Source organism: Sphaerodactylus townsendi, linkage group LG07 (genome assembly GCF_021028975.2).
Source record: "Sphaerodactylus townsendi isolate TG3544 linkage group LG07, MPM_Stown_v2.3, whole genome shotgun sequence".
NCBI lineage: Eukaryota > Metazoa > Chordata > Lepidosauria > Squamata > Sphaerodactylidae > Sphaerodactylus > Sphaerodactylus townsendi.
The window spans coordinates 52,783,647-52,796,448 of NC_059431.1; the positions used below are offsets into that span (position 1 = coordinate 52,783,647).

General features: G+C 39.1%; 1 protein-coding gene across 2 annotated transcripts in view; it reads right to left on the reverse strand.

Annotated features, from left to right (window-relative positions):
• Positions 1-12,802, reverse strand: part of EFNA5 (ephrin A5) — a 253,094-nt gene that overhangs the window by 34,411 nt on the left and 205,881 nt on the right. The window lies entirely within an intron of this gene.

Sequence of the window (12,802 nt, forward strand, 5' to 3'; positions counted from 1 at the left end):
AATTTTGTTGAGAACTACATGGCTCTTGCTACTTGTTACTTTGAATTGCCAAACTGGATCTAAAAATTCTAAAGATATTACTAAAACCAATTTCCACAGTACAGACTATTGCAACCTTGGTTGATTTGAAAATTCTTTGTACTTATTCAGTATTCCTATTTCCTGTCAGATTGTAACATAGATTCATCTGCTTCTTCAAATTAAAAAACATTAATAAGTTTCCATCAGAAATTTGGTCTTCAATTTTTTCCTCTTATCATGAATTCATTTCGCACTTCTTAGAGATTTGCCTAGTTTTCTTCAGTTGGGGAAGATTTCTACTTTATGAAAGACAAAAAGATTGGTTATAGTTTTTGGGATCCTGATACTTAATTACACTGGCAATCTTCTGGAAAGTCTCTTGAATTTTGAATTATTTCAATTCTGTGATTTATTTACATGTGAATTTAAACGTATATACAACTAATCAAATATTATCTTTACATTTTTCATTCAGAAATATGACAAGAGACCATTTTTAATTTGACTGAATAACAAAATCTTTGAATAATGTATACTATTTACAGAATTTCTCACTGTAAAAAAAGAAGAATCCATATTTTAATAGGTCCATAAAAACGTTATCCTGAACAACCCTCACAACTATAGTTAGTTTTGGCTTTGGGAATTAGCTTTTTACAAAGGCCAGAAGGACAATTGCATATATTCAACGAATCCCAAATTTCCAGTTTCCAAATGTTAACTTTTAAAAAGTATGTAAAACAGTCAACAGTACTGCAGCATCATATTTTTCATCTTTCTTTCATTTTTCTTCCAGCCATTGAGAATTATCACTATGGTTTCAGTCACAATCGGATTGTGGAGAAACCCATACAAACCCACACACTCAGATTTCCTTTCCTTCAAGAAGGTCTCTGTTTTTAAGTAATAGCAAAAGCTGAGATGAAGGTTCATTTTGCATATAAGTTGCTACACAGGAAAGGGAGAGGAGTTGTACTTTAAACAAATAAAAAATGTTGGTCCTAAACCTGAGAACCAGGACAAATAGCAGGTGAGAAGTGCTCACTTCTTTCTACAGAGCTGAAATGACCATGTTCATATCCTTTCATTCTAAAGTAGAAAAGATTATTACTATGCTACTCTGGGGGAGTCAGCCCTCCTGAAAGTGAGCTCCTTTGTTATGAATATGGAACAGATGGAGCCAAATCTATGTGCTCTGTAGGAACAAAAACACTTACAACCTAGCTCTCTCTATTAAAGACTCTACTTAGCTCCTTTATACCACTAGCTTTCTGTGCACCGCTGTGAGGTTTTGACTTTATAGAAAAAGGCACTTCATAAAAGCAATAGCTTTTACTCTTAAACTAAAGTGGACTAAGAACTGCAGAAGACAAATACAGAGTTTAACCCACATGGTTCCTTAGAGATATGCAAATATTCAATTACTTTTCTTTTCTGAGCCAGAGGAAATGCTCTCTAAAGAAAGAAATATCCATATATGACAGACTTTATACCAACAAAAGTAAGCCATGTGGCTTATAATATACCATCCACATTAGTAAAAGGTCAGGAATGGCTATTTTGTTGAAAGTCAGGAAACAAGGATTTAATTTGTTTGTGGCAGGATCAAAAAGATGACAATCTTTCAAAAATGTTATACTGAACTCTCAAACAGCATTTCAAATACACAGAAAGTTTGCAAATAGACTTTCATACATACAAATTTTTTTATATTCATTATCTTCAAGGTCAGCATTTTTCACCTATGAGTGTGTGTGTGTGTGTTGACTAAGATTTCAATAGAAGATTATACTTATTAATCTAGCAAACTGAATACAGGCACCTGAAAGATAGCATATGCATTATTTTAGATTTTTCTGGTAAAACTAAGAAACACAATATCAGTAGAATGACTGAAACAACTTGTTTATGTAAATTAAAAATAATTATAGACTCCCCCCCCCCCAATCACCACACAAATGCATCACAAAAGTATGACCCAGATTATAAAACAAGAAACAGTGATTTTTAAAAAACTGACTACATTTATTATGGGGATGTATTTACCACCTGACAGTCTTCTTGAAAGTAATTGTTAAAAGGTTTCAGGGGCAGAGTGCCTTGATTCTGACTAGGTTCAAGACTTTAGGCAAATTCTCCCCTTCCAGGAAAAGTACAGCTTGCCTGAAGTTGTAACCTTTGTTGACAGAAGGGAAGTGGCCTTGAAACAGATCATGAAGCAGATGTTTAATGTCAAATCAGAGTCTAGGGATACACATGTTAGTACAAATAAAACTCTTCTCCTGTCTGCTTAGCCTTCCCAATTCCCTGCCATGTGAAATATGAACTCACCAACAAATGGCCAGTGTGCTATGCTACACAGCAGGCAAAGCAACTGTTGCAGCTGTGCCAAAGAACGGAAAATTCCATATACTTCACAACATTTCCATTAGTCTGTTTTGCAGCACTTGTTGAAGTATATAATGCAGTAATCCCTCCTACGGAACCAGTACAATAATCAATTAGTATCATTCATTTAAAAAAATAAAGAAATTAATTTGTCAAGGCTCTGGTTGTTCCAAACTGGTAATAGTTAAGTGTCTGATAACTGATGAATATCAGTAACCAAAACAGACAAAATATCATTACTATGGACAAATGGTTAGATATAAAAGAGTACATCAAGATATCTCAAACTATAATATAACATGGATTAATTAATTAAAGATCATATCCTAAATCTTCTGTAATTTATTTATGTTCTCTATTTATATCCTGCCTTTCTCACTGATACTCAAGGCAGACTTTTTTTTGCCACCAAGTCAGAGCTGACAAATAAGAAACATTTCTTCAAATAAATATCTAAAACAGGAAACCAGCCAGAGAAAAAGTTGGGCCTTTGGATGACCAAGGAATAAATGGATTGCTAAAGAAAGATGGGGAGATGGCAGAGAACCTCAAATAATGTTTTGCTTCTGTGTTCACGATGAAAACTGTGGGGCATGTGCCCCAACTATTTTCAGGAAGGGAGTCTAAAAAACTGAGTCAAATTGAGGTGATGGGAGATGAAGTTCCAGGCCTACCAGGGAAATTAAAAACTGTCAAGTCACCAGGTCCTGTTGGCATACACCTGACAGTTCTTAGGGAACTTCATATTTCAAATTTTCAAACTGAATCTTTTATTGGCATAATAAACAATACAGATTAGTAGCAATCACAGAGTAAAACAATCATGGTTGCAACTTAATGACATAGCATGGGTACTTAGCCACCGTTTCAGAGATAGTGAAAGAATAATTGTTTAAAAGAAAAAAATGTTGCTCTAATAGACCTTCTTTATTAGTGAGTAGAGGGATCAGCAAGTTTGACCTGATTGTCTTATAAAATGGGCAATACAGAAGCATATGTCAGTCCCAGACAAATTAGTAGAAACTGAAATCAAAGACAGAATTATTATTAGGTACATAAGGGAAGAAAGCCTTCTGAGGGAAATTAGCATGGCTTCCATAAAGGAAAGTTCTGCCTCACTAATCTTGTGGAGTTCTTTGAAAAGTGAACAAGCAAGACTGTGACCCAATAGACATTACATGCTTGGATCTCACAAAAAACTTCTGAGCAAACCTAGCAGTCATGGGATAAAAGAACACATTCTCTTATGAATTAAAAATTTGTTAAATTCTATTCTGTTTCTGTTCTATTTACAACATATAGTAGACTGGCACAGGCCACAAACTGCATTACTTCCCAGATAAATAAATATGAAAGAGAAATTTTTGCAGCTATGTTGCCTTGTTTCTTCAACAGTAATCCTGAACCCTACGCCCTTAAAAGGGTCAACAAGGGTCAGCTGAACTCCATCAAATGTGGGATGTACAAGACCACAGATTTTACAGAATTATGTCTGTCTTGTTAGTATTTACTTGCTCACTCTTAACCATTTAAGTAGAGCAAGCAAGCAAGAAGGCAGGCAGGGGCGCCATACTACTAGCTGAATCACCAGGTGATTTTGAGAAAGAAATATGGAGCTGGGCTTCATCAAGATATTGATGACAACAAGTTCAAAAACTATAAATGATTTATCTTGTGCATCAAGAGAGACTGAATAGCAAGGGGGAGGGAGGGTCGGACTGCACTTTATGGAACTTCACAGAAGTTCTGTCCTGTAGACCACTGGTCTCAAATAGCAACCTCCAAATATAATACACATGCTTATGAAAATGGTCAAAATGGTTGCCTCCTCCAGACATCACGTGAGAGCTCTCCTCTGAGAGTCCAAGCCAGAACTCCTGGCTCCCAGAAGTTTTATTCATCCCCTTTCTCCACCCACTGACTCGGTCAAAGAACCTTTTCCCGGAGCCTCCTGGAATTTTCTTCCTGATGTCCTTTCTAGCATTTTGGAATCTTCAAATCTCTGATCCCCGCATGGAGAGGGGGGTGAGGTAGGAAACTTAACCCATCCTAATGTCTCTTGCTACCTCTATCAACATTTCTAGAAAAGGTGGCAGAAGTGAGGCTAGAAAGCAATTGAACTGATTTTCTCCTTTCTTCCTGCCCATAAAAAAATGGCTGTTCCTTTCACATCTCACTTCACATTCCACAATCTACATCTCTAGATTGGGCTGTAGTTTTATATTAGAATAAAAAGGCCATCTGACTTTTTACCAAGTAACTATATTGGCAATTACATAAGTTCCCTGTTATTAATTTATGAAAAAAGAATCTTAAATGGATGTAATCTGGACAGTCCAGGATAGCCTCATCTCACCAGATTTCAGAATATAAGCAGGGTTAGCACTGGTCAGTATTTGGATGGAAGACCATGAAGGAATACCGGACTAATGAGAGGCAGAAAAGGCAAACCACATCTAAACATCTCTTTCCTTGAGAACCTAGTTGTCTGGATACATAATTTTTAATGCAGGATTTTCACAGTTAAAAAATGTTTCTTCAATTTTTCTGAAACACATAAGCTGCTCAACTTTCCTGTCAGTTCTGTACGGAAGGAGGAAGTATGTACAAGTTTAGGATGGTATGGATGGGTGCACATCATGTACAAATGAGACTAGTGGGAATTCATGATATGCAATTACATGAAACAAGCATGCATTACTAGTATTTCCTGAGTTAAAATGCTCACCTTATCTCTTTGCAAAGTTCTCTTTGCAACAGACAAAACTTATAGCTATGATATCAAGGTATATGCTTAAGTGGGCATCCTGAAATAGACTCAAAGAAAGAGAAGATGCCAGAACTTTTTGAAGCATGGACATTCCAAACATATGAATGTGTGTCTGCTTGAAATGAATTGACAATGCCAGAAGTGCTAGTGGATTGTTTTTTCTATTTGTAATTTTGATTTTTTTTCACAAAACAACCCACAGAAGTGATTTATTAAAGAGTGGTGCAAAATCAAATGTATGAGATATATTTTTGCAAATATGTGTCCACATACCCATTACAGAGACTTCCTTTCTGTATAAGATTATTGAACACTTTCAGGCCGTTTCTGCACGCTGTCCGAGGAGTGGTGGGATTCAGCAGGTTCACACCACTTGGGCAGAACTGGTTGTTAAAACGGTGCTTAACAACTTAAATTATTTGACTCCCACCACCAGAACTGGTTGTTAAATTATCTGAATCCCACTACTGCGGTGGAGCCACAGGACCGTTTGCACCGTCTTGTGTGGGCAGCCCTGAAGCTGCTGTAAACCGCAGCATAGAGCCACAGAGGTGGGCTCTGCATGGAACTGCTTTCAAAATGCTTTCAAAATGTTTTATTACTGCAATGAAAACATTTTATGGTGTTGTATCCAGTCCCCCCAATTGGGGGAAACAGCATCACTTTCAATGTTATTTAAACTGGGAACCCCAGATTCTCCCTTTAAGGTGGATTTAAAAGGAGAATCTGGGCTCCCTAGTTTAAACAAGTGATGCTGGAATCCACCCCCAAACAGCATCATTTTCAATGATGTTTAAACTAGGGAGCCCAGATTCTCCTTTTAAATCCACCTTAAAGGGAGAATCTGGGGTTCCCAGTTTAAACAACATTGAAATTGATGCTATTTTGGAATTGATTCTCCCCCACACTGAAACAGCATCACTTTCAATGTTTAAACTGGGGGCCTCAGATTCTCCCTTGAAATCCATGCCAAAGGGGGGGATTTAAAAAGAAAATCTGGGGAAATTTGGGGGGGCTGCTATCAGGCGTGCAATTGTTAAGCTACCAGCACCAAACTTTCAGGGTATCTTTAGGAGACTCTCGTAATGATACCACCCTAATGATACCACCCCATTTTCGATTAGCTCCTATTCGAAACAATGGGTGATGGGGGCACCCGCTTTGGGAGTCCATAGCTTTGAACCCCCTGGACCAAATTTCATAAAACCTGGGTGGTATCAGTAAGATACCTGATGATACCTCCCTGGTTTGGTGAGGTTTGGTTCAGGGGGTCCAAAATTATCGACCCTCAATGGTGTAGCCCCATATCCTATTAGCTCCCATTGGAAACAATGGGGGATGGGGCACCCCCTTTGGGAGTCCATAACATTGGACTCCTGGAACCAAACCTCACCAAACCTGGGTGATAACATCAGGAGAGTTTCCCAAAACATCCCTGAAATTTCGGTGCTACTAGCCTAAAAACTGTGCCCCCTGCAGGCCAAAAACGGAAAACCCACTAAAATACCAAAAAAACCCATGAACGAACCCTGCATTTTTGGTGCCCACCACAAGGGGGAGCCCTGGGAAACTGCTCACTTTGCCAAATGGGCATTAAGCCACTGGAGCTGGCCTCTGCATGGAGCTGCCTCCAGTCTGCATGTTTTGTTTACCTTGTCTTCCCTCCAGGGCTCCTGAAGAGCGAAGTGACATGTCCATGCTGCCCTCTGACCCATGGGGGTCGGAGGGCAGCATGGGCATGTCCTTTCTCCCTCTGGAGCCTCAGAGGGAAGACAAAGTAAACAAAAACGCAAACAGGCAGCGCCTAAAGCTGCATCCTCACGCTGGTGCCATTCACACAGCGCTGGGGGGGAAGACGCCGCCTTCTAAAAAACTGACTCATGGAGCGAGTTTTGAAAGCAGCCTCTCCCCGCCATTTTGGGGGGAGCGCACAGCGCTGCTGCAGCTGTGCGAACAGCATCCCAGGGATGGTGTTTTTACTGTCCCTAGAGTGCTATTTTTGGGCCGTGCAGAAACAGCCTCATACTAACAAAGAACAAACCTTTGTAGTAGCCTCCTTGATGTGAGTGATCCCTACCCTTGAGGCACCTATGATAAACTTTCACATTAAGTGTCAGAATCATATTGGAAAGGTGGCAAACATCTGCAATCAAGTAAGGAAACTCTCAGTGGGATTATAATCCCCTAAGGTAAGCATTTGTCACCACTATGGATATGACAGAGATCAGTTGCTACAGGGATACTATTGCCAATGGACTGAAATTTGGGAGCATTTTCAGTAATTTCTATGTGTACATGGCTTGCATTGAAGTTTCAATGTGTTGCATTTTAGTCCACTTTCACATACATTGATGTTTTGATATTTAATTCTTGGTAAATATTATTTAAACCTGGTACCTCAATCCTCAATTAAGGCAGACGTGTTAACAAAGTTAACACCAAAAAACTGGAGCACAACAGTATGACACAATATGTTGTCAGACTTTTTACCATGACCATGAACTGCAGTTCTGAAAACTGGTGTGTATATAGCTCAAGACACCCAGTCATTAAACAACTAGTAAAAAATGTGGACAGAACCCCTAAATATCAGGGACTCAATGTACACCCTTTAAGCCAGCCAAAAGTTAAATGTGTTAGTTATGTATAAAAATACTGGGCTACACTCATTCACTCATTGTGGGTTTCAAAACTTTAGAATTTTTCAAATGACCTCAAAAGTTGATATTTGATGCACTACTTCTTCATGATACTCTGTTCATTAGAAAGTCTTAAAGAGAATACCCCAGAATATTTAAGGCAATTGCACACTACCCATAAGTTATTTTTGTGAGCAAACAAGGACGTAAGTAAGGGGTTTTTTCTCGGGTTCAACCCCCGCATTAGATGTCCGAAGCTCCGTCCCCGTTCATGGTTTTTTTGGTATTTTAAGTGTTTTTTTTGTTTTTGGCCTGCAGGGGGTGCAGTTTTGGGAGACTCTCCTGATGATACCACCCAGGTTTGGTGAGGTTTGGTTCAGGGGGTCCAAAGTTATAAACTCCCAAAGGGGTTCCCCCATCCCCCATTATTCTGCCATCCCTGGCCTTGGAGAGCTGCTTTTATAAGCACTGAGGCTGGGGGCGGGGCTTGGAAAAGCATAGCCATGCCCCAGAGGTAGGTAGGGGCATGGCCCTGCCCCAACCCCCCCATAAAAATCTATACCTATGTCCCTGTGAGCACACATATTTAAATCAGTGGGATTGCTTAAATACACACAAACACAAAACATTTGCTCGTCTTGCCTTGGCAATTACATGGCTGACTTGCTCATTTTCAAATATTGTTACTGATCTGAGTCTAATCAGATAGACAGGGGTAAAACAACAATAAGTAAACAAACCAGAACAAAACCATTTATCTGACGAACAGCCCGATAAGTCCCCAGCGAGTTGTACTGTATTTTTACAGTTTCTATAAAGGATGTCGCGGCATTTAAAATTGAGGTCTACATTGCAGTTCTCTCCCAGGGAAGATTAAATAAAAACAGAATACCATAGAGATTTCAATCCTACCCTCATTAGACAGTTCAACAGAGCTTACATTACGATCACTGAATTCATCGACTGGCTGATAGCAATCAAGACAGCAACTAAACTTTGTCACTGGATTTTGAAGTAGTTCTGTTAAAAGAGAAATCTCCCAATCCAGGGTTTGTATGTTCAATGCTGAATATCATTGTTCAGTTTTACAATCCTACTGACAGACATAGTGTTTTTTTTAGAGTATTACACCGTTACAGGAGATTTTTATCACGCCCATTCCTTTTGATATATTTCACTGAAAATCAGTCGACGTTGCCTTAAAATTAATTGCCTTAATAGAACACATGATGGAGATGAAGACAAATGTAGATTTGCCATAACAGAATTATACTAAATTGTAATCTCTATTCTTTAATCCAATGGAACAGATATAAACCTGTAAAGTCTGCATGTGGAGACACGGATTTTTGCTAATAGAATACATGGCAAGCGTGAAGGTCATATTAACAGTCTGTCCTGCGCTGCTCATAGAACCAGCTGCATTCACTTCTTTCTTATCATTCTCATCAGCTCCACACATTCTGTCCCATTATTCATGGTTTGCTCATACAGTAGTCTACAGAACTGCCTTCAGAGGAGCAGAATATTCAATGGCTTTTTAGGGTTCCTTATAGGGACTGTACAGTTAGTCTGAAGGAGAAAAAAAATCCAAATCATTAAAAAATGAAATTATGTAAAATTGAAATGAAATGAGTACAGGTCTGTAGTCATATATGAGGATTCCACATTAAACTTTGAATTTCTGGCTGCCTTGTTCCTTTGTTTCCTTGGCACCAGTCCTCAGTACTGGAGTTCTCCCTACATTTATTTGGGTCTAATATGTAACTCACATGGTTCCTAGCCTCTACTGCTTCACATTCCCTACCTCTTGTTCCTTCTTTTCTCATCCTCATTGTCTCAGCCCCTTCTTCTCTTCTACTTCTTATTTGCTGTTGACATTGTTGCTCTTCTGTCAACCACTCCACTTTTCCATATTGCTTTTAGCCTATAACTTGCAGCCCATTTTAGCCTTCAGTTTAATATCTAAAGAAAGCAAAATTAAAACTAAATGAAAAACCATAGCAAACTTCAGCTGTACAGAGTTCTTTTTCTAATCACAAGTGTGTAGTGTGCCCTGGAAAACCACTAATTATTTCAATTAAGACCGGAAACATGGCTTCCACCAACTGACTCACTCTCACTGAATTTGAAACTTGAAACATAAGCAAAGAGCTTTCTCACTTCTTTAAATGCAGTCCGAACCAGAAGCCCTTAGACATATTTTATTTCTGGAGAAAATGCTTGAGGTATGTAATGGGGAATTAGAACGTCCTTGTGATCAGGGTTTCTGATGAGAGGCAGACAAAAAACCTATGGTGGCTGGATTTTGTTCTCAGTCAGCCCAGAGCTTATCTTCAGACCTTGGATGAAACTAAAGACATCTATGACTGTTACAATCAAACTGCAAGAGGGCACACTAGTATCCCAAGTTCCTTATTAATTGTGTGTGTGTGTTTGTGTAACAAGCAAAACAATGAGATGCACATGGAAGCAAAACAACGAGATGCACATGGAAATTTTCACTTAATGTCACATAGTTGCAGTTTCTCATTTTATGCTTATTTGTAACATAAGAAGCAACACATATGAATGTGTGGAACTATGGTATATATTAATAAGCCTTTAAAATGTATTCTCAGATAAGACCTTACATAGAGAACAGGTGATGAAGTTGAGGCCTGGTTGGAATCTAAAGCCATGCCAAGATTCATAAATCATGTTTCCACAGTATGGATTCCTCCTTTCTTTGGCATGTGGTAAGCCCTCTAGGCACTTGGTCCAGTGAGCTGTATATGCTCACTCAGTTATCTCATTCGTCCCACCACCAATTAACCCTGGGGACATGGAACTTGCACTTTGTGCTGTGTTTCAGAGGTGCTGTGTTGTGCTGTGTTTCAGAGGTCAGAGTGGATAAAAGATTTGTAACCCCACGTTTTGTTTCTCCAGTATAATGTTATAAAGTGAAACTCTCCCAACACATGAGAAACTGAATAAGTAGGTATTCAAATCACTTGTGTACTTGCCACTGACTAACACCTAAAACTGTTGCAACTGACAACATCTAAAACAGAGTCTCCTGTCTCTCCAGTTAAAATGTTGTAAACGTTTTGAGACAACACAGCTGCTTGCCAATGACTTTGGAAGGCTTGACAACAAGAGAGTTTTTTAGTCTATTAAAACCAAATATAGGATATGACAGACAGAGCATACAGGATATGACAGCAGACAGAGCAGACAGATATGACTGGAAGACAGAGCTCACCAACATTTTTTTTTACAAAAATAAAAATAAATAAAAATGTGGGTCTGATTTTGTTTGAACATCTCTGCTTTGTCAATTAGCCCATTTCTACACTTCAAATGACACAAACAAGCCTGTATCGTTTTAAGCAAGCGCATGACTAATTCTTCTTGCAGTGATGAACTGAACTATATTTTTCTCCAACAAATTGCTGAAAACCATAATAACTGCTTTGTTCCCTGTGGCATAATAGGGGGAAAATATATTCTACAAAGTATTTTGGCATTCTAGAAAGGTGTTGTGGCAGGCAATCCAAGAGTTAATAAAACTTGGAGAAGGATATGTGGTTAATATAAATTACAAATTTCCAAATTTATGCTTATGTGTGATAGAAGCTAATTTACATAGTTCTGTTTGCGTTATCACACAGTATTTCAAAAGATGAAGGTGTAAACTGTGCTATCACATTGCCTGCCACACAGTTGTGTTCCAAATTAAATGTGATTCTGAGTGTGTTAAAAACAACATGCTCCATGCATTTATAATCATTTCACATTCACCTGTAATATTATCATGCCAGCATCATGTACTCTACTGCCCAAGATCCTCATTCATTCATTCATTCATTCATTCATTCATTCATTCATTCATTCATTCATTCATTCACTCACTCACTCACTCACTCACTCACTCACTCACTCACTCACTCACTCACTCACTCACTCACTCACTCACTCACTCACTCACTCACTCACTCACATACACACTTTTGATTTATTGGCCGCCTTCCCCCAAAGGGCTCAGGGCGGCTTACAACACAATAAAACACAACAATCCATATAAATTATTTAAAATCAACACAGTATACAGTCTAAAAAACCAAAGTAAAATCCAAAGCAATTTAGATGACAACAAAATCCCACCCCCACCCCAAGCTCACTGGAGGCCGGGACAATGTAACCACATTCCGAAAATGGCTGGAATATATAGGGGACCAAGTGACTTTAGACATTTTTGAAATATTATCAAAGAATAAAACATGGCAAGAAAAACAGAATGAAATAATGAAGAAATGGACAAGTTATGAAAACTGGAGGAAGGAGACGGGAGTCAAAGAAGACATATGGATGAGGAGACAACAACGAATGAACTTACTGCTGTTTGGTTAAAGAAAATTAAACATAAAATTGGGGGAAGGTGGGGGGGAAAAGGAAAATGTATCATTTGGAAATTATATCGGAAATGTATAAGCTGGGTGTCATCTGCATATTGGTGGCACTGCAGCCCAAAACTCCGAACCAAACCTGCCAGGGGATGCATATAGACGTTAAAGAGCATTGGGGAGAGGATCGCCCCCTGTGGAATCCCACGTACTATGGGGATACATAATAAATAATAATAAAAATGATAATGGGGCAGCGCTGTGAGTTCACTACCTGCAGTCCCCGGTCTTGGAGGAATGAGACCAGCGAACTCAGGGCTGACCCCCATACCCCGACATCGGTGAGGTGGTGGACCAGAAGGTCATGGTCTACTACATCAAACACTGTGGTGAGGTCTAAGAGTACCAGCAGCACTGAACCGCCTCTATCCAGGTGAAGCTGGAGCTCGTCCACGACAGAGACCCAAACCGTCTCGGTCCCATGGCCAGCGTGGAAACAAGACTGGAAGGGATTCAATGCATTTGTGTCATCCAGGAACCTCTGGAGCTGTCCCGCAACCACTCGCTCAATCACCTTACCCAGAAATGGTAGATTAGAA